Consider the following 22,059-nt stretch of genomic DNA (forward strand, 5'->3'; position numbering starts at 1 on the left):
GGGAGTTAAGAGTCTCATCACTCCTGGTTGTAACAGGCATCTCTGTGGAGAGACTGAGATGGGGCATGTTGTCCTGGGGGTCTCAGGGCCTCCAAAAGCTACACGCTTCTGGTCAGCCTGGAAGAGGGCAGGATGTCCACCCGTTCCCAGGCAGGAACCGTGGCAGCACCACAGGCCAGATTCGAGTCCTTTGCTGCGCATAGTACTGGAGAGAGGTCGCCGCCACCACCCTGGTATCTCGTCCAGGGTTTACGGTTTGTAGTCAGACTCCATGTAGAAAGCCAGGGGGCCAGCAGATCCCCCAAGCACATCAGCAGCAGCCACAAAGATGGGGGCCGGAGCTCCCCAGACCAAAACAACCCACTGGTCCTTTTAAAAGAATATAGCTATGTTTCCAACTTTGCACTGAAGCCTAAATTCGAATTGTGGCTCAGCAAGCTGGTTTCACCAGTCACCTTTATTCTTAGGCAGAGTTTACCAGCTGGCATGCCACGAGTGGATGGTAGGTGATCTGAGGGATCCATCCTCTCAGCCCTCTTCACGGCCAGGATCCTGGAGCAGCTGCCGTCCCTAAGCTGGTCACTTCGTACTGCCCCTGCAGTGACCTGAGGATGCTGTGTACAGAGCATTTGCAATATGTGCTTCCACCAAGAAAGGATGGGAGCCACTAGAGGCTTCAGATGCTTTAGGTGCAGCTGGATGTTGGAAAAAAGAGTCTTGTTATGAATTAATTTTGACTTTTTGGGTGGGTGTTGAAAAATGAGCTAGGATCTAAAAAGGAGGGGATTTTGGCTGGGCGTGGTGGCCCACGCCTGTCATCCCAGCACTTTAGGAGGCCGAGGCAGGCAGATCATGAGGTCAGGAATTCGAGACCAGACTGGCAAACATAGTGAAACCCCGTCTCTACTAAAAATACAAAAAGTAGCCAGGTGTGGTGGTGCGCACCTATAATCCCAGTTACTCAGGAGGCTGAGGCAGGAGAATCGCTTGAACCTGGGAGGTGGAGGTTGCAGTGAGCTGAGATCACGCCTTTGTACTCCAGCCCAGGCAACAGTAGGAGATTCCGTCTGAAAAAAAAAAAAAAAAAAAAAGAGTCGGGGGAGGGGGAATTTTTTTCCCTGAGAGCCCCCAAAAGACATCTGCAGGGAGGATAGACTGTATGTTTTGCATGTACTTGAGAGCTGCTGGGGGCTTTGAAGTATGGGACAGGGCTGGTTGCTTTTGCATTTTAGAAAGATCCCTCTAGCAGCAGAGATAAGGCACTAAGAATGAAGAGGGCAGAGAGGGGCCAGACTGAGGCAGGCAGGTGGAGGCTGCTGTTCCAGAGGACGCCAGAGCCCGAGCCTGAGCCTCAGCCTGAGCTGCTCAGTGGTGGCAAGACCTGAAGAGAAAGGGGCAGCTTGGTGGGGGCATGTTGGGAGGTCGAGGCCCTGGGACTGGGGGCCGACAGTATGGACAAGTTGAGGCTCTGACAGCTTGGATGGATGGTGGCACGGCTCCCGGGAGAGGAGCGCACGGCCAGGCAGACGTGCGGAGGGGAGCAGCTCGGGATGTGAAGCCTCTGCTGGTACACCCTTGCTTTCTCCCCCTTGCTTGCCTGTCATCTCGTCACTCGTGCTGTTAACTTTTCCTTCACATCTGATCTGATGCTGTGAGCTCCTTCACTTCTTTCATGTACTCATCAATGCATATCAGAGCCTCTCTGCCATCGGGTTGTGACTTCCTGAAAAGCCTCCTTTGTTCTCATTTGAACACTTTTTCCTGTCATTTGCTGTGCTAGAAGACTTTTATTCAGCCTTGTTAGATCCCTTACAGACACAGCCGGTGGGGTGTAGTGGGGGAGGAGCCTTGAGAGAAGCATGGGGACCTTCTGGAAGTGAAAGGGATGAGGAGGGAACCTGAGTCCTGAGAGTGAGTGCAGATGGCACCTCCACCTGTGTCCTGTCCAGAGATGAGGGCCAGCACCTGCCGCTTGGCTGTGACGGCCTCCTGGCCTCCTGAATGCAGTTGTCCTCACAGAGAGAGCACTCTGCACTAGGCTTGTAGGGTTTTTTTCTGTGTGAGTTTTAATTTCAACTATTTTTAAATTATAAAAGCAGTACCTGTCCACTCTAGAAAAATCATGACCTATATATAATACGTTAGGAAGAAGGGGGAAAAATCTATGATCCAAACAGCCAGAGATAACTGCAGTGAAAAGCTGGGCACATGGAGGTGTGTGCGTGTGGTCTCAGTGGTGTGTACCCTTCCTGTCTGTCTCAAAAGCAGAGTCATCGGATACGGACAATATTGAACTTGAAAAAACAATTGAACACGTTTTGTCTCTTTAGCAGCTTGCGTTTTTGGCTCTGCCACTGGGCCTGTGACATGTGTTGTTTATGGTCCCTGTGCTATTTGAGGACATTCCTAAAATGCTACTCCTTTGACCACTGCCCTCTACATTGCAAGGGAGCTCCCCTCTGGACAGAGGCTAAGATGAATAAGTTGTGGAAACCTAACGTACAGTATGGTGACCACAGTTAATAAGAACACACTGTGTACTCAAGATTTGCTAAGAAAGTGGATCTTGGGTGTCCTCACCACTCGCAAAGGTAACTGTGAGAAGTGATGCATGTGTTAATTAGCTTGACTATTATCATTTCACTATGAATATGTAGATCAAAACATCACATGACACACCTTAAACATAGAGTTTTCCTGTCACTTATACCTTATTACATCTGGAAAAAAGAAAGGACGTTCGTCCAGCATAGCTCCTCATCTCGCTGGCCCATCTCTATATGCAGGGTCCCCTCAGTTACACTGTAGTTACAGTCTCAGTTACCGTCAGCCTTGGAGGAGGTGGGATTCTTTTATTCCTGCTCCATGTTCTGTCTGCCTGTGAGATCCCTGCTCATCCCGGGACAGAAGGTGCTGCAGGCGGGAAGGGGAGGCTGGCAGGAAGCTGGTACTGGGCTTGTCCCTTTCACGCTCCCACAAAGGGCTCTGCTCTTCCATCCCCACCCCCACCCTCATCCTGCTTTTCCTGAGCTCCTCAGTTCTGGTATTACATAATATTCCGGTTAGGACCAGTTCCTGTTTTGCCAGGGAGAGGAATTGTGACTCTTTCAGGGAAAAACCCTGTTCTAACATTAGTAGCGGTCACTGGCGGCCAATCCATGATCTCATAAGGGAAACCCACCGCTTTGCTGTCTGAGTCAGCGCACAGATGGGGTCACCTTTCTGCCTTGGTTGGCTTCCCCTCAGCCTTGTTTTTCTGCGAGAGTCCACGATTATTTCTCCTAGGATAATGGAACTGCCAGGCTTCAGGTAGGCCACTTTCTGTGACCACTTTCACTTAGACACAGATTCCTTGGGTTACCTACTACACTCCAGGAAAAACTGTAACGATATTATACCAACAGATATACATTCACTTTTTTTTTTTTTTTTTTGAGACAGGGTCTTGCTCTGTCTTCCAAGGTAGAGTGCATGGCACGATCTTGACTCACTGCAACCTCCGCCTCCCAGTTGCAAACGATTCTCTTGCCTCAGCCTCCCGAGCAGCTGGGATTGCAGGCACACACCACCACGCCCAACTGATTTTTTTGTATTTTTAATAGAGACAGGGTTTCACCATGTCTCCAACTGCTGTTCTCCAACTCCTGGCCTCATATGATCTGCCCGCCGTGGCCTCCCAAAGTGCTGGGATTACAGATGTGAGCCACTGTATCTAGCCTACATTCACTTTTTAAAACTGTTGCTTATGGAGTACTCTACATGTGTTTAAAAGTAGAGAGAATAATAAAGGAGTCTCTCCATGCCTGGTACCCAGCTTAACAATGATCAATTTGTGGCCAGCCTCATTCCAGCTGTACTCCCACCCGTCTTTCCCATTACTGAAGCAATTCCTGGACATCATATCTTTCTATCTGTATGTATTACATATCTAAAAGATAAGGTCTCCATAACACACAATCACAGTACTGTTATCACACCTAAAAAAATTAACCACAGTTTCTCAGTATCAACAAATCCAGTCAGTGTTCAAGTTTCCTCAGCTGTCTAGTAAGTTTTTACTTTGCATATGTATTTGAATCTAACAAGGTCTGTATATTATAGATTATTCGGTAATGTCTTTTAGACTCTCCTGACCGATAGGCTCTCATTCCTTCTCTCTTTTTTCTTTGCACTTTATCGTTGAAGTCACTTTGGGTTCCTTATCTTACAGAATTTCCCTTATCCTGAATTTTATTGATTTCACCTTCCCAGTGGGCTTTAGTATCTTCACTTTGTAAAGAGACCCTACACTGACTGGCTTTACCACATAGATACCGTCCCTGCTGAATCCACATTTATCCTTAATTTCCCTGGTGTGGCTCTTGTTACCAAAAGGTAAATGGTTCTTGCTGTCATGTAGCTTACAGTGTAATCTGAAAGGTAATAATGTTGTAAACTTTTTCAAAATAATAATGTCAAATAGAAGACATGTCAGCCAAGCATGGTAGCTCACGCCTGTAATCCCAGCACTTTAGGAGGCTGAGGCGGGATTGCTTGAGCCCAGGAGTTGGAGACCAGCCCAGGCAACCTAACAATATCCCATTTCTACAAAAAGTTTAAAAATTAGCTGGGTGTGGTGGTGCATGCACTTATAGTCCCAGCTTCTCGGTGGGGCTGTGGTGGGAGGATTGCTTGAGCCCAGGAGTTCGAGGCTACAGTGAGCTGTGTTTGTGCCACTGCTCTCCAGCCTGGTGATAGAGCAAGACTCTGTCTCTTAAAAAAACAACAAAAAAAATGTGTGTGTGTGTGTGTGTGTGTAAAATATGTATATATGTGTGTATATATATATAAATACATTTATATATAATATCAAATATAGACATTTCTGCTATAACACAATTTATGCATTCATGAAAAATATTATATTTTATAAAAATAATATAAAAATAACAGAGCTCATGGGAAAAATTGGGTAAGAGTCAAACTGTTAAAATGTGTGTCATTTTGCACCCAGAATACATGTTGCCTACCCCTCCACATGCACAGTAATTGTTTCCTCATGAGATAATTCACTCAGACCAGGGGGGCTACTTGGGAGTCTTAAAAATGTTCAAAGACAGTCGAATGGACAGGCTCCCCACTAGCGGTCCACAGTGGGGTGCAATCTGCCAGCAGCTGAGGGCTGTCTGGGGAGAGGCGCTGGGTGCAAGTGCAGTTGCAGGTTGGGTCCTGGGAGTTGGCCTGCAGAAAGTTCATAGGAGTGCTTTCAGGACTGCCCGCTGCGGGAGCAAGAGGGAGGAAGCAAGATTACACAGGGAGAGGATTTGGCCTGCAGTGTACACTGAAGTTTTCAGCTGACTCCACAGGGAGCTCTTCCCAACTGCCCCAGATCTTTGGAGGGGGAAGAGTCTTTGTGCCCCTGCATTGACCAGTCACAGGGTCCAACCCTGCGGGGTGAGCCCTGCGGGGGCATAACTCATGCTTAATTTTCCTAAAGTAGACTGGAGGGGTCCTGCCTATGCTGCAGCCACACTGAGACTTGGAACTTTTTCTTTCTTTCTCAGGGTTATAGTTCTGCTCACACTGTCTTGGCTCCCCTTGCTTAGGAAATGTCACGTGTGAACCATGCAACTCCCCGCTATGCAAGAGAATCACAAGGCCTCTTCACTTTTGTATTGGCTTCAGGAAGGTATTGATGCCATTTATAGACCTAACCCTGATGTTCAATTATCAGGTTTATCAGTCCCAAGAAATTCACCTAAAATGTAACATCTCTTTAAATATATTGGCAAGGAAGTGAACAAATGATTAAGAATAATTTTGTAAGATAACAAGGCATTTTGAGTCGATGAAAATGTGAAAAATAAAGAAGGATTATAAACCAAAGACACTAGTGGATCCACATACAACCTGGATGTCCTCAGTGAGGAAAGTGACTGCCTCCTTTTTACTCACTGTGGCCTAGCTCTGCGTTCGTCATATACGCTCCCTTAATCTGGTGGTGATATATCCAGTCCAGAATCTCTTTCAGGTAACGAATCCTTCCATCTTTAATTTGATTTTCATGGTAACAAACCTAAACACTTGTCTAGCTAAAGAGAAAAGAACTATTCTCAGTACATTATTTGTGTTCTATTAGAGTATGTAGTGTTTGTTCCTTACATGGAGGGGGGTGCTGTACACATGTATATGTAGGTATACATACACAAGCAACAGACCTCCACACACTGGGTACTTAAAAATCGGTCTTTCAACACGAATTAGCTCAGTGTTGCAAAAAGCATTTGTATTTAAGATCTTTCTTATTTGAGTTTGGGGTTTAAGAACTTTTGTTCTAGAGGAAAAAACAGCTTCAACCCCAGCTTATTGTTCAAACTGTCCCAGTGGGATTGCTATAATAAGAACTAATTGTAATTAGTACAGCAAATGTTTGTATAAGTGAGTGTTATCCTATTGCTTGAAGCTACCTGAAAGTGTTTTTTTATAGTAATTTAAATAAACATTTTCCTGTGCCTTAGGAGTTCTTTGTAATTCAAACTGTTTGTAATTAAGTCATTTGGATAATTTATCATCGAAGCATAGTTGGATGGAGTCTAAGAATCTTGGCTTTCGTAGACTGGTTCTAAAGTAAAGTATTAAAATAAGGTTCTGATGGGTTAACTTGCTAGGCTAATCTTTCCATAGAATAATGCAAGAAGCAGCTTAAACCAATCCTAAATAGCTCTAAGTGTAGTTTAGAATATCTGTTGATGCTTATCTGTCATGAAATTGTAATCTTATATAATTCCATTGGAACTACTTTGTAACAACCAGAAATTTCTGTTTAAAACACAATCTTGAACTAGCTTAAAACTTTATGGGAATTATCTAAAAAGAAGTTTTTTTCCTTAGTAAGATTGAAATGATACGCTCTTTATGTTTATTAGGGATCAGAGTGCTGGTAGGTTTTTCTGTTTCTCAAGGTTCTGTTAATTCTTATCTGAAGCCGCCTGAGCCTCTAGGAAGTTCACTCAGAGTTTGTATTTCTTCGAACAGCGGGCAGTCTCTGCCAAAGAGCACAAGGCTGAAATGCTTTAGTCTTTGATTTGTCATCTGTTGTTCTTTGACAAGTTTATCTTTCCTGCATCAAAAAGGCTTGTTTTAAGCAAAGTAGTAGCAGTAATGACATCCCCCCTCCAGTTACCTCTGTCCCCTAACTTTAGTCCAGGCTCCTGTAATTCTCATTCTGACTCTTAAAATCACATGGAGGTTTTAAGTTTTACCTGACTGGTTTTGAAGTATTTTGTGGGCCTGAACTCCAAATAGCTTTTTAACAAGTGCTTAAACTTATTTTATGCCTTTCAGTAAACTAGGTTTTGTGAGGTTTATTTTTCTGCAAGCAGAAAAGCTGACCTGGGAAAGCTACTTTAAGTAAATCTGAACCTTTCATGTCAGCACCATTTCTAAAAGGAACATGGCTTTTGTAGGAAATTGTTGAGTAGACTCTGGGAATCAGTGCAGTTAGTTTTCTTTTATTTCTAGGTAGCACTGAAACTTGTAAATAGAGTATCAGCTTTAAAATAATTTATCCAATTCTGATTCCCAAATTGTTAAAGTTTCAGATTGGATTTGTGTACCTGCTTACTTTGTGATCCTAAGGAAGGCCACTAAAATCTTCTAAAATGTATGATGTGCTTTATAAAGTTAAACAGTGACATTATTCATTTAGTTAAATCAGTCATTTCATTTTAGATCAGCCTCCTCACTCTCAGCCCCTGTGTCCTCCCTGCTATGGAGATCTATGTGTTATTATACAGGCAGAAGCATGACTTTCATATTATTTTATTTTTTAATAGACCTCAGGTACTCTGAATTGGATTAATCATGATGCATGACACATTATCATCATTGGTCACAGTTTATTGTTGACTCTTTATAGGGATTCTTAGAAGGCTTTAACCACTGTTAGACTCATACTGTGGTGGCACCCTCTTAAAATTAGTGAATCAAATCAGCTGTCTTTGAGTTGAGGTTACCAAGTGATCCATAAACAGAGCCTACTTTCTAGTCATCTATGTTTTAAAAGTATAGGATCAGACTTGAATTGACTCAGTGTCTTTACACGAGGCTATAGTCTTAGAATGACTCCCTTCAGGATAATATCTCATTATTTCATAGTTCTTCTATGTAATAGTGCTTTAACCATTTTCCTTTCTGGTTCCCTGTCCCCTCCAATTCCTTTTCCTACTTAACTCAGATGTTTTTCTTGCTACCCAGTAGCATTATTTCATGACAGATGATTAAATGGGTAAGGTATAATCCCTATTCACAACCTCATCAGGAAGTCTGGGACATTCACAGTCAACCGGAGCAAAGGCCTTGAGTGCTGTGCCAGAGGACTGGGGGCCTATGTGATGCAGCACTGGATTCAGCTTGCAGAGACCAAGGAAGATAACCTTTGCATGTGTCTCGAAGGAGCAGCAACTGGCAGGTTCAGAGGCTTTCCAGAGAGAAAAAAAGACCATATCTGCAAAGACACGGGTTCTTGAAAGCACAGATCCTTTTGGGGAACAACAGCCCTACTGATGGCTAGTCTGTAAGTGCTCCAGACACTTCTCCTGTCTGTGTTACTTTGAAACAAATCCATCCCAGAAATCAGTATTTCATCCACAGGTATTTTAGTATGTGAGTATTTATCTCCAAAGGTTAAGAGGTTCTTTTTTAAAATGTATATCTCTGATGCCATTATACTCTATAAAAATTTATAGTAATTGCATACTATTAATAAGTGTTCAAAGTTCAGTGTTCATAAATGTCATAAATTTGAGTTTTCTTTACATTTTCATTGAATTAAGAGTTAAATAAGGGGCACACATAACAATTGGTTGATGTATCTTTTAAGTTTCTTTCAATCTGTGGAGTCTCCCTCCATATTTCTTTCCGCTCCTCTTTCATTTTTAGAATGAAATTTGGAACGTGTATTTCCCCTTATTAGTAGATTACTCTGAGGAACAGATTATATGGAAAAGACAGGATAAATATTTATGTCCTTTATTTAGCAATTTCCAAACCAGGTGCTCTAGCATTCTCCAAAGAAAACTGGAGAGTTTTCCTTTTTTTTTTTTTGCTAGCGAATTGAAATGTTTGATGTTTCAGTGCATTGCAGTTATTATCTTTATTGGCGATCAAATTTCCCATTTCTACCCAATGGGAGCCTGGTTCCTGAGTACTTTTTTTGGACAGATCTTGCTCTGTTGCCCAAGCTGAAGTGCAGTGGCACCATCTCGGCTCACTGCAACCTCCGCCTCCCGGGTTCTAGTGATTCTCCTGCCTCAGCCTCCTGAGTGGCTGGGATTACAGGTGTGAGCCACTGTGCCCGGCTAATTTTTATATTTTTAGTAGAGACATGGTTTCATCATGTTGGCCAGGTTGGTCTCGAACTCCTAACCTCAGATGATCTGCCTCCCTCGGCCTCCCAAAGTGCTACGAGTACAGGCATGAGCCACTGTGCCTGGCCTTTTGAGTATTTAAAAAAAAAAATTTTTTTTTATTGAGTATATTTAACGTGTACATGTTATGAGTTACATATATATAGTGACATAGTTACCCATTTTCCCTTCATAGCAAGAGCAGCTATAATCTCATTTAGTGAAGCTCCTGACAGAGTATACTCATTAACCACAGTCCCCACGCCATACCTTCGATCTGAAGTTCAGAGATCTGAAGTACGGCGTGGGGACTGACACACCTGCTACTCTGCACCCTTTGACGTACATCTCCCCATTTCTGTCCCCCACCCTGCTCTAGTAACCACTGTTTTATCTTACTCTCTATTTCTGTATATTTGCTTTTTTTTAAAGGATTCCATCATATCAGTGAGATCATGCAATATTTTTCTTTCCTGTCTGGTTTATTTCACTTAGCATAGTGTCCTCTAGGTTCATCCATGTCATGGCAAATGGCAGGATCTCCTCCTTTTTAAAGGCTGAATAATATTTCACCGTATACATATATACACACCACAGTTTCTTTATCCATTCACCCGTGGACAGACACTTAGGACGTTTCCATGTCTTGGCTATTATGCAGACTGCTGCAGTGAACATGGGAGTGCAGCTATCTTCACAAGGTGATTTGATTTGCTTTGGGTATATTCCCAGGAGAGCAATTGCTGGGCCATACGGTAGTTCTATTTTTAATTCCTTTGGGAACCTCCACCCTGTTTTCTGTAAGGGTATGCCAATCTGCATTCCCACTAGCAATGTACAGGGTTCCTGTTTCTCCACACTCTTGCCAACACTTAGTATTTCTTATTTTTTTGATAATAACTCTCCTAATGGGTGTGGGGTGATATCTCATGGTGGTTCTGATTTACATTTCCTTGATGGTTAATGATGTTGAGCATCTTTTGGTCATGTGTATGTCATCTTTTGAGAAATGCCTGTCCAGCTCCTTTGCCCATGTTTAAATCAGGTTATGTGTTTTCTTGCTATTGAGTTGCATGAGTTCTTTTTAAGTTTTAGATATTAACTTTATATCAGATACATGGTCTGCAAGTATTTTTTCCTAATTCGTAGGTTGCCTTTTCATTTTGTTGATTGTTTCCTCTGCTGTGCAGAAGCTTTTTAGTTTGATGTAGTCCCATTTACGTATTTTTGCTTTTGTAGCCTGAGCTTTTGGTATATATCCGCAACATCATTGCCAAAAGCAATGTCAAGGACTTTTCTCCTGTGTTTTCTTCTGGGAGTTTTATGGTTTAGGTCTTATTGTTTAGGTCTTTAATCCATTTTGAGTTGATTTTTGTGTATGTTATAAGGTTCAATTTCATTCTTTTACGTGGGAAACCCAGTTTTTCCAGCACCATTTATTGAAGAGACTATCCTTTCCCCATTGTGTCTTCTCCATGCTCTTGTCAAAAATTAGTTGACTGTGAATGTTTAGATTTATTTCAGTTCTCTATCCTGTTCCACTGGTCTATGTGTCTGTTTTTTATGCCAGTGCCATATTGTTTTAATTACTATAGCTTGTAGTATAATTTTAGATCAGAAAGTGTGGTGTCTCCAGCTTTGTTTTTCTTTCTCAGAATTACTACGGTTATTCAAGGTCTTTTGTGGTTCCATATGGATTTTAGGATTGTTTTTTCTATTTCTATTGAGAATGCCATTGGGATTCTGGCGGATTACATTGAATCTGTATATTGCTTTGGGTAATATAGACATTTTAATAATATTCTATTAATTCATGAACGTGGAATATCTTTCCATTTATCTGTGTCCCTTTTCATTCATCAGTGTTTTATAGTTTTCAGTGTACAGGTCTTTTACCTCCTATGTTAAATTTATCTGTAAGTATTTTGATTTTTTTTTTTTTTTTTTTTTTTGATGCTACCATAAATGGGATTGTTTTCTTGATTTTTCAGCTAGGTTTTCATTTGTTTGGGATTTATCCTTGGTGTGCAAGGCTGGTTTAACTATGTAAATCAGTCAGTGTAACGCATCATATTAACAGATGGAAAGACAAAACCACATGATCATCTCAGTCAACACAGAAAAAGCACTCGGCATCCTTTATTGGTAAAAACTCTCAACAGTTTAGGTAGAGAAAGAAAATTTCTCAACAAAATAAAGGCCATTTATGAAAAACCCATAGCTAGTGTCATAACTGATAGGGGGCAAAGGTGAAAGCTTTCCCTCTAAGATCTGGTACAAGACAGGTATGTCCATTCTTGCCATTTCTGTTCAACATAGGACTAGAAGTACTATCAAGAGCAGTCAGGTAAGAAAAAGAAATAAAAGGTCTCTAAATTGGAAAGGAAAAATTAAAATTATCTCTTGTTTGCAGATGACCTGATCCTATATGTAGAAAACCCCAAAGACTACCAGAAAACTGTTAGAACTAAATGAATGCAGTAAAGTTGCAGGATACACGATCAACATACAAAAATCTGTGGTATTTCTGTACACAGACAATGACCTGAGTACTGTTGACATGACCCTAAGTGGTATTTGATAGCTTCCTTCCAATCTAGTGTAAGAGTTTCCAGGCCCACTGTGTACATTTGCTGCCCCACACTTGGAGTCATCCCTTTCTCCCTGATTCCTTTTTTTGTGGTAAATGATATTTAGCAACACAATCTAGGCTTGGGGGTTGCTCATTTATTCCTAGATTGGTCTTCGTTTGAGGCCTTGTTACATGTATATAACTATAATTTCTTTATAATAAAATATATCCTGAGTTTATAGTCATATTGCTAGTTTAGATTCAGGACCACAAGGACTTAACCCCGCTCATCTTTTATCTTTACTTACCCACAGTAAGATTCTGGAATCAACAGGTTCCAGAAATAAAAGCATTAAAATATCACAGTACTCATTTGCTTATTTCCCATTATACACACAGTAGTCACAGAATAAGGCTAGTAACTTGGTCATTTTAGAAAAGAGAGAGAGAGATTCAGAGGGTTTGTTTTGGGTGTGCGGCAGTTCTTTTTGTGTTTATGTATTTCCTATTCAGTCTATACAGTTACATTATTATGTTTCAGGTCATTTGGAATTTCTTTTTGTATGGCTCTTCACCAGCTAGTTGCAGAATCAAGTTTGTTTCATTTCACTTTTAGAAATTGCTCTTTTAAATTAGATTTTGTTATGTGTCTGTTGACTTCTATGTTCCATATGCTATTCACTTGATTATTTTATACATTTATTCTTGGTTCTGTGGTTTGAACTTTGCACAGACTTTAAGTGGAACCTGATGCCCAAGATCTTTCTTCTTCACAGTGGTCATCTCACTGTCAGACTCTGCAGGGCTTGCTGCTTACTGCATAATCCTTTTAAAAATACGGCTAGATTGTAGGCAGTCTTAAAAGTAAACAAAGAAAATATATCCATACTTGGCATCATTTAGGATATGTTATTTCTCCGCTACCCTCCATTCCAAAATGGAAGCATAAATTTTCTAGACCTAGGAACAGACATTCCCATTTCAATCACGTGATAACTACGAAAGAGCTAACCTCTCCTCCCGGAGGCGCTCTGCAAGCTAGTGTCCATAGCGGGATGCTTACCAGGCCCTCTTTTCACTTCCCTGCTATGCTTTTGTCATTTTTGCAAAAACGTACATTGGTAAAAGCCCACCCTCTTGGACAGTCTGGGACAAAACAAAGATTTAACTATAAGATTTAACAAGAGAACTACTCATTTCATCCAGATAATGGAACTATCTGTTTGAATAGCCCTTTCAAAGTCAGTTCGGCAGAGCACTGATTTCATGGGATGCTGGTGGGTGTTTACCAAAAATGTTCCAGGATCAAATAAATGTGGGCCACTCTGAAGTTGAACAGCCACCACGTGTCTCAGATGGTGATGTGCGTTATGAATCAAAGGGAGGAATAGCACAGGCTCGTTTCCCAAACTTCCTTAGACCATGAATCCAGCCAGTTTTTCATAAAACAACATGCTGGCGTTGGAAAAGTGCTCCGTTAGGAAGTAAGCCTGCCTCTCACTCGACCCGAACAGGAGATGCGTGAGACAGAGAAATGTGTTAACCTATACCACAGGGATACATTCAGCAAAAATCCGATTATGAGAGAACTTTACAGGACACGTGGTTTGGTTTCATCAACAACAAATTGCAAAAACAAGAGAGGGATGTTCAACCTGGAATATCAATTTAGTATATTTATATTGCTATTCCAGGTTGAATATCCCTAAATCAAAAATCTGAAACTCTTCTGAACCCAAGCATTTCAAATAAGGGATACTCTACCTGAACTTTCATGAGTTCATTATCAATAACTGAGTCCATAACCAAATTAAAATTTTCCTGCTTAGTCTAGATTTTTTTCTAAGAGTTTTATTCACCCCCTCCCTAACCCAACCCCAAAAGACCAGGGTTTCTAAAGAGTATAATCCTTGGATTCACAGATGTTATTTGTTGCAGAACAAAGCAGCTCATCGATGCCATTCGTCTGTATTTGAAGGAGTGTCCCGTAGCCTCCCTTGTTCCTTTGCACTGTGAGGCAGATTGTCCCATGTGAGCAAGTGTGTCCTGGCCCCAGGAGATCACTGGGTGTGCAGATAGAGGCTCGTGTGCCTGTGGAAGGCACTCGCTCTGCAGCCTGGGCCTCACAGGCATTCCATGGAGCATCTGATAGCAGATCCGTCCTGTGCTACGTGCCCAGGAGCCAGTCGCACAAGGCAGTGAGGGGCAGGGCGCGAAGCAATGAAAGTGGTGGTTCATTCTAACAAGAACGGAAGTCCTTATAAAAACATCTATCCTGGTTGCTGCAGTTTCAACAGAGATGCAAAATCCATGTGTTTAAAAAAAAAAAAAAAGCAATTTTGGGGGGACCAAACCATTTTAAGATACATGAAGAACCTCTTCTCTTTCCTTTTCTCATTCTACACCCTGCCTACCTCACTCCCTACAGTCCCCAAGCCATTCACACACCCATCCCCCTTCAGCTAGCTTCGTTCATTGCCAGCCATGGTGCTGTCTGCTCTGGAAAGTGGCAGGAAAAGCTGATAAGGTGCTGAGGACAGAATCTCTGGTCTTATCTCACCCTAGCACATGGTGCCGAGAGTGCATCCTTTTCCTGTCCTAGGACAAGAGACATAAACTGGCCATCTCCCGGCAGCAAGGACTTCAAACGGGGCTTGGGTCTGCCTCTACTTTCTAGAGGAGCCAGAAAGGAGAAAGTGGGTCATGACTTTTTTGAAAGTTGTTTTAGTACCAGTAAAAATTTATGTCGTCTTGTAGATCAGCAACATAACTTCATAATAAGATACTCGTAAAGAAGAAATGAGAAAGCAGTGGGGGTGAGGGCAGGGCCTGCCAACACACCCAAGGGTTGGAAGTCGCTGGGCTGTTTTGTTTGGTTAGAGCTTCACCAGGACATAGGTTTGGCCTGAAAGGATTAGATTTGGCTTTTCATGTGTTGACAGATGAAGCAAGTGGTTTTAAGAGCTTTTGTGATAGTAAGAAATTGACATACACATGGTCTACTGCAGGAGAAGAGGAGGGAAACACCGGCTCATTTTTCCTTCTGTACTTCTCTCTTGCCAGGAAAGCAGAAATAACATTCCTCCCCAGATTTTCCTTCTGTGACGTCATGAAAACAGGAAGAAGGGGGACCTTTCTTTGGGTTGCAGTGTGGGGGAAGGGTTGGCGGAGAAGGCAAAGCTCTGCGTCTCCAGCCGTAGTCTGAAGGGAGCAGGGTGGCAACTGTGGTGACAGGTCTGGGCAGCACCATCCCGTCCCTTGCTTCCCTTTCCTTGTGGTCCCTTCCTGACCTCACGAGGCAGAGCCGGAAGAGCGGGCAGCCTGAGGTCATCGTCAGCCGTTGTGAGCCTCAGGAGGACCCACTTTGCAACTTGAGACTTTACAATATTGGGGAGTTCAGTCTTGATTCTTTGTTACCATTTTTGGAAGAAATTGGTTGACTGTACAGTTCTGACTGCCAGTTGTTGACATTCCAAAGGTTAATGACAGTGTTAAGAATTATGTATATTACATAATGTTAAAGACCAATTTATTTTATTTTTATTTATTTTTTTTTTGAGACCAGTCTCACTCTGTTACCCAGGCTGGAGTGCAGTGGTGCGACCTCTGCTCACTGCAACCTCCGCTTCTCAGGTTCAAGAGATTCTCCTGTCTCAGCCTCTCAAGTAGCTGGGATTACAGGCCGCACCACCATGCCTGGTTAATTTTTGTATTTTTAGTAGATGTGGGGTTTCGCCATGGTCCTATGCTGCACTCGAACTCCTGACCTTAGATAATCCACCCGCCTTGGCCTCCCAAAGTGCTGGGATTATAGGCGTGAGCCAGCGCGCCCAGCCCAAGACCAATTTTATTCTCAAAAGCTTTCGCCTTCTCCTTTTGCTGAGTGCTATGGACTTATCTAGGCTATAATGAATGCTAGAATTGTAATGGACCTTAAAAATATAGCTGTCGATTTTCAAACTGGATTCCATAGAGTTCTAGGGTCCCCAGGGGCCTTTACAAGGGGATTGGAGGGGAGAGTTGGGACATGAGCTTTGGGTTGCCTCCGCCCCGCTGCAGCCAAAGCTCCCCGAGATGTACAGATTGGCTTTCTGTTTAAGATTGTGTTTGAAGAAAGGCATGTGAAGAAACTATGTTGAAAAAAGTTACTGAGGAGCCCTATTTCTGTCTTGCAAATGATTGCATTTGAGGGCTGGAAAGTCCCGGGACTTGTCCTAGATCACACGTTCTGTCCGTTGTGCGTCCGATCTTCTGACAGCCAGTTCAGTGCCACTTCTACTGTCTTAAATTGAGCACCTGTTTTCTGTCCTTTGCTAGCTGATGTTTGATAGCAGTGCCACTCAAAGTATGGTCCATAGACAAGATAAAGACAGAAATTAAGAGTAAGCATTTAGAAGCTTTTCTAGAAATTTGACAATAGTTTAGGACTTGGGTTTTAGATATCTTTTTAAAACTTCATTTTTCTGGTAACTTTTTTAACTGTATAAAAATCTTGCCCTGTAATCCCGTAATGGATTGGAAATTTTTAAAGGCAAAAAGAAACAAAAAAAAAAAACAAACACAAAACAGACAGAGCTAATCCTTTACCCCTGATAGTTTGAGAAGCAGATACTGGAGGGCACTGAATTTCTGGTGGTTGGGTGGCTTCAGGACTGCAGGCAATGCTTTGTTCCAAATGAGGCAGGTCTTGCTGCAAGAACCTTTTTGGATTCTGAGCATGCAGGGAGACAGTGTTTCTTGTACTTTTTCACTTAAGCTTTCAGTATATTTCGTGTTTATAGAATAAAAAATTATAGCTTCTGTAAACCTAAGAGAAGATGTTATTATAGGATTATATACTTAATAGCAGTAACAATTTTTATTTTTTATCAGCTCCTTGGAATTACCGTCTCAGTGTAACTGGTTAGGGTTTTTCTTGAGTAGAATTGGTTTTGTGGTTGGTTTGTTGTTGTTTAGTTTTTGTCTATGCTAAAAATAAGTTGTGCCGGTATATTGTCTTTTTTTATTGTGATAAGAACACTATCTGGTGTATTATTTTATATCATTTACTTTTTTAACATGACTAAGTTCAGAATTTTATTTATTCTTACTAATTTCGATACCTTTTAAACATAGAATGACTTTGCCTTGCCAAATTTACTCCTAAAAATATTTCTTAAATATTTTTATTCGCTACATTGATTTTGGTGAAAGAAAGAGTATGTGAAAATATTAGCCTTATGTAGTTTACAAAAATTGAAAGAGGAAACTTTTTGTATTAGTCAACTATATTCACCTAATTTACCTTTCTTTTATAAACAATCATGACTACTTAATTATTCCATATAACTATGCATACCCTATTCCTAGTTTCAAAATAAAGATTTTATTCTCTAAAAAAGACCTTATTCGACTGGGCGCTGTGGCTCACCCCTGTAATCCCAGCACTTTCGGTGACTGAGGCGGGCGGATCACCTGGGGTTGGGAGTTCGAGACCGCCTGACCAACATGGAGAAACCCTGTCTCTACTAAAAATTCAAAATTAGCCGGGCATGGTGGCACACGTCTGTAATCCCAGCTACTTGGGAGGCTGAGGCAGGAGAATCACTTGAACCCAGGAGGCGGAGGTTGCGGTGAGCCGAGATTGTACCATTGCACTCCAGCCTGGGCAACAAAAGTGAAACTTCGTCTAAAAAAAACAAAGACCTTATTCTTTTTAGAAATTAGAAGACTTTAGATTTTCTAGAATCTTTAAGAACTGCTGTGATTTGCTTTCTATAGTAAGGAGCCTGCATTCGAGTTGTCATGGTTCTTTAGCAATTTTCACCTCTTCATGTGGGATAAAGATGGAAGAGACAGAACCCTCTGGAAGCTTCTGCTCTGTTCTGTGAGAGGCCAATGCTGGGTCTCAGCTGTTTATCAAAGCTGTTTGTCCTGCCTCTGGAGAGCAGGGGAGAGAACCAGTTGACCTGGAATTTTAAAATGCAGTCAATTTGGATTATTTTTAGACATCATTCACAGAAGTTGGGGCCTGTGTCACATTGATCATCTCCAGCTCTGGAGGAGCCTCGTTTATCTTCATGGCTAGTGTGTCGGGAATGGTTGTCACTGCAACTTTCCGAGCCTGAGGACCTTTCAGGGAGGCAGGAAGCCTGTTCCTGTTTCTTTCCCTCTTTTCCCACAGAAGCTGGATGACTCTTTGTCAGTGATCCTGATGTTGGTTACTTGAGAAGCTGTTGCCATAGAGAACCATCCTTTTCAAACATGTTTGTGTCGGCTTTTCCTAATAAGTGGCAATCGGAATAGCTGTTTAGGCATATGGGAAAAGAGAAAAAGAAAAAGACATAAAATTAACAGCTCTGTTAGCATTGGCCTTCATATGAGGAATTTGGCATTCTGTGTATTTCTCTACTAAAGTCCAGGGAAGAGCAAGCTATTCTGTCCCTTCTAGTTCGTATTATCTTCTCCGATGTCCGGTGTGTCTGAGTTTGTAAATTCCAAGCACAGTTCTGATGCCTGATTATTAGAAAGGTATCTCTGCATACTTATTGCATTGCTGAGAGTTCTCTTTGACGTCAGATCACTTTTTAAACAAATTTTTTCTTTGCTGTCTTTTGCTACTCAAAAGCAGGCAGCAGTTAGCAGCCTCTCTGCTGCTTGCTGACACAGTTCAGAAAGGTAGGCATTCTGTCACTGGCAGGAGACAGAGCTTGAGGACTTTGTCAAAGCCCAGTGTCCTCCAGTTCCATGCGTGTGTATAGGTACATGCGTGTATATAAAGGTATATTGTGTGTGTGCACTTGAAAAGCACCTGCCACTTCCAAAAGTCAGCAGTACTATATTCACAATCGCAGAGCCGATTTTATAATACATTTATTCAGTAAATATTTACTTAGCACCTATTGCATATACTTGTATAACGAGAAAGAAAACAAATTTTCACAAGATTTTTACTGAGGAAATTCAAAACTTTAAGGACACTGGTATTTGAAATTCATGTAATTTTTACATGTCATAAGTTTTTTGTTTCCTCCTAACCATTTAGAAATGGTTTTTAAAAAATCATTAAAAACTAGGCCCACGGCCATAGTTCACCAGTCTCTGTCTAGAGAGAACCCTCTGGAACCCCTGCATAGTGGGCTTCTAATACATGCCACAGGTTCTTACACCTGTTTCACGTGTGCACACACACACAATTTCTGTGTTTTCCAATTGAGTTGCTCCATAATTCTCATTCTGTTATTTTATCTTTGCTTTTTAACACCACTTCAAATCACAGCTCCAGTCGATGGGGTTTTATATTTGTTTTTGACTCTTGTGATACTTGCTAATGCTAAAACTGATTGCATCTCCCAGGCAAATTCCCTGAGGCTGCTCATTGCCGAGACTGTGTGTGTTTAGCCTAATTCCAGATGTGAGCGATGAGTGTCTTGAAAAATGTACGAGATTTCACACTTGAAAAGCTTTTTGTGAGTGTAAAAATAGCTGTTCGTCAGTAGAACACTGGATGTTTTCAGTTATGTAGAAACCACAAAGGAAAAGCATGAAACCACAGAGGTTTCATAGAGAGAAGAGCAGGGCCGCCCGCCATGGTGGTTCAGGGCAGGCTTTCCGACGAATGGCTGTGAATCACTGCCTAGCTCAGCCTTCAGTGGCAAACCCATTTCAGTGATTCCCTAGAATCAGCTTGCCCAGGTTGTGTTTTCAGCTAAGATATAATGTAGGCTGTGCCTTCACAGCTTGCTACCAGAGGCTGCTGGTGGAACTTCCATCCCACTGCTGTTCTCCAAATGAGCTGCTTACCTTTGTATCTGATATGCCTGAGAACTCTCTTCTCTTTACCAAGAACAGTTGTCTTCTTTAGCGAGAACAGTTCAGTCCCTACTGGCATTGCTTGTGTTCAACTAATCCCACAGAAAAAACGTGACAGTTCCCGTACCACACAGTACTTTGCTTTTTTCCAATGGACTTATCCCCCCCAAGGCAACTATGGTAACATGTGGAATGATGGAGCAGGAGAAATGGATGGATCACTGTACTGAGTTTCTGTTTATTGCTAAGGGCCAGGAAGGAACTGGCTGACAGCAGAGGACACTCAGATATACCTTGCAGTAGTTAGAGAAGCAGTTTGCATCCTGAGGCAAGGGAAGGTGCTGTCTGATGAGAAGGGGGTGGTTTCATGTGGATGGGAAGAATCTGCACTCAAAATGCTGATTCTCTTCTTACCCTCCCGTGCCCCTTCTGTACATTAGACCTGCCTGATATGCAGACAAGTTCGTGCTGACAAACACAAAACATTTGGGGCCAGTGGGTGGTGGTGGGAGCTCTTCACAGCCTTGGTCCAGCTGGGTTTGGTGTCTTTGTGCCTTTGCTGAGCACTTACTGTACCTTGTTCCTCATTAGGGAGGTTGTGGATTGTATGAATACAAATGAAATAGAAATGACCCCTGTCCTCAAGAAACTTGTTTCCTTGGGAAGATGCTTGCAAAGCAAATTAAACAAATACAGAAAATAGAAGCAACAAATTGCTATTATGGGCAATAAACAAGAAAGGATGTTCACATGGGATCAGACTTGTGGAAGGAAGCAGTTTTACACTTGATCTTCAAGAAAGTGATGCATGAGACTGTGTACAGGGGATGTGGAAGAACATTGTAGGCTAGCATAGGGAGTGACTGGGTCAGTTCATCCTGCCCCTTCTGTTGGCGGAGTGTAAAGGACACACACAGCTGACAGGGGGTCTCCACAATCCCTTTGTCTCGAGGAGTCACACAGAGTCACTTCATATCTGAGGGGATACATAATTTGTGTTTGTCAGAACTGCCCTACTGAAAAGTTTGGAAAAGGTACAGAATGTTCTGTCAAACCACTCACTTGCCAAGCTTTCTTAACTTTTCACAGACTAACCCAGCACAGGCTGATGACAGACAGGCTGTGGTGGCAGTGAGCGTTTGTTCATCACAGGCAATAGCCATCAGGACTCACAACCCCAGTTGCTAAATCCATTACCCTTGAGCTCGGGGTGTCTACTTTGTTAACAAAGTTCAGTGAAGAGTTACTGTTGCAGCATGACCTCCATGTCTTAACATGCAAATCAGAAAGCTTCCATCATCCTCTCACTTAAGATCAGTGGTGATGTGTGAGCAAGGCTGGCAAGCTGAAAGACTTGCCTTTGAAGTCCATTCCCTGGACTGGCGTGTTGGTCATAAGTAGGGGATTCTATAGTGAGGTGCATCTGCTCCAGGCACTTCACTAAGACCTGTGTGCAGACTGCTTCATTTCCTTGCCCCAAAAGGTTCTTTTGAGAATAATGGAGAATCCTCTCTATTTGGGCATTTTATTAATAATCCACCTCAGTATACACATTTGAATGACACAAGAGCAAAGTCCTCCGTGAGCCCAGAGGAGCTTGCGCAGATACTCATGGAGCTGCACAGTCTCCAGATAGAGGATCCTAAAAGAAGCAGACAGACTCTAATTCTGCAGACCTCTGAGAAGAGTTGATATGTGTAGCTTCAGGCATCTTTCAGGGACCAGAGAGGACTGCGGCGTATTGTAATTGATACCTGCAGGGACTCTCTGCAGGGTCAGCCTGCCTTTGTACCCACTCTTTATTTTTTCCTCAGTGGTAATTTGGACTTGCCAGAGATGGTGTTAAGATTCTCCAGCTCTCATCATGACACATGGTGGATGCCCATGAACCACCTGAATCGACCTGTTGCTGATGCGAAAACTGAGTCAGAGAACCAGAGCAGCCACCTTTCCATATTGGCAGTGTCCAGGTGGAAGCTGTCCAGCATCTGCTCGAGAGGGCTTCTTGCCTGGGTGGAGGTTTGGACTTGGGCTTTACTCTCTGCTTTGAAACAGTCACACTTTTTCAAGTGACCGTACATGCTAGTTTGATAAATTATAAAACCCTTAAGCCTGGCTTCAGGCTGTTTTTTATTTATATGAATTGCAAACCAAGATGATGTTTTTTTTCTCTTTTGAAAGTACTATTTCTGTGGATATTTTTTCTGCATCAGTCAACTTAGGTGAGTGTGGACCTCAGTCTCTGGATTATGTGGTCACTTGATACATACTTTAGTTTTGGTGGTGGCTTCTGAAGAGAGAGGAAGGGTG

The 22,059-nt window shown here is 42.2% G+C and overlaps 1 protein-coding gene and 1 long non-coding RNA gene across 3 annotated transcripts in view; one reads left to right on the plus strand and one right to left on the minus strand.

The window, feature by feature from the left end:
* Positions 1–22,059, plus strand: part of PINX1 (PIN2 (TERF1) interacting telomerase inhibitor 1) — a 76,063-nt gene that overhangs the window by 49,134 nt on the left and 4,870 nt on the right. The gene's annotated exons all lie outside the window — the stretch shown is intronic.
* LOC144330689 (uncharacterized) overlaps positions 19,974–22,059 on the minus strand; it is a 40,516-nt gene continuing 38,430 nt past the window's right edge. The window contains exon 3 of the long non-coding RNA XR_013397055.1: positions 19,974–21,391. This is a non-coding gene — a long non-coding RNA (uncharacterized LOC144330689). The remainder of the gene's footprint in view (positions 21,392–22,059) is intronic.

The sequence above is a fragment of the Macaca mulatta genome, chromosome 8, assembly GCF_049350105.2.
Source record: "Macaca mulatta isolate MMU2019108-1 chromosome 8, T2T-MMU8v2.0, whole genome shotgun sequence".
Classification (NCBI taxonomy): Eukaryota; Metazoa; Chordata; class Mammalia; order Primates; family Cercopithecidae; genus Macaca; species Macaca mulatta.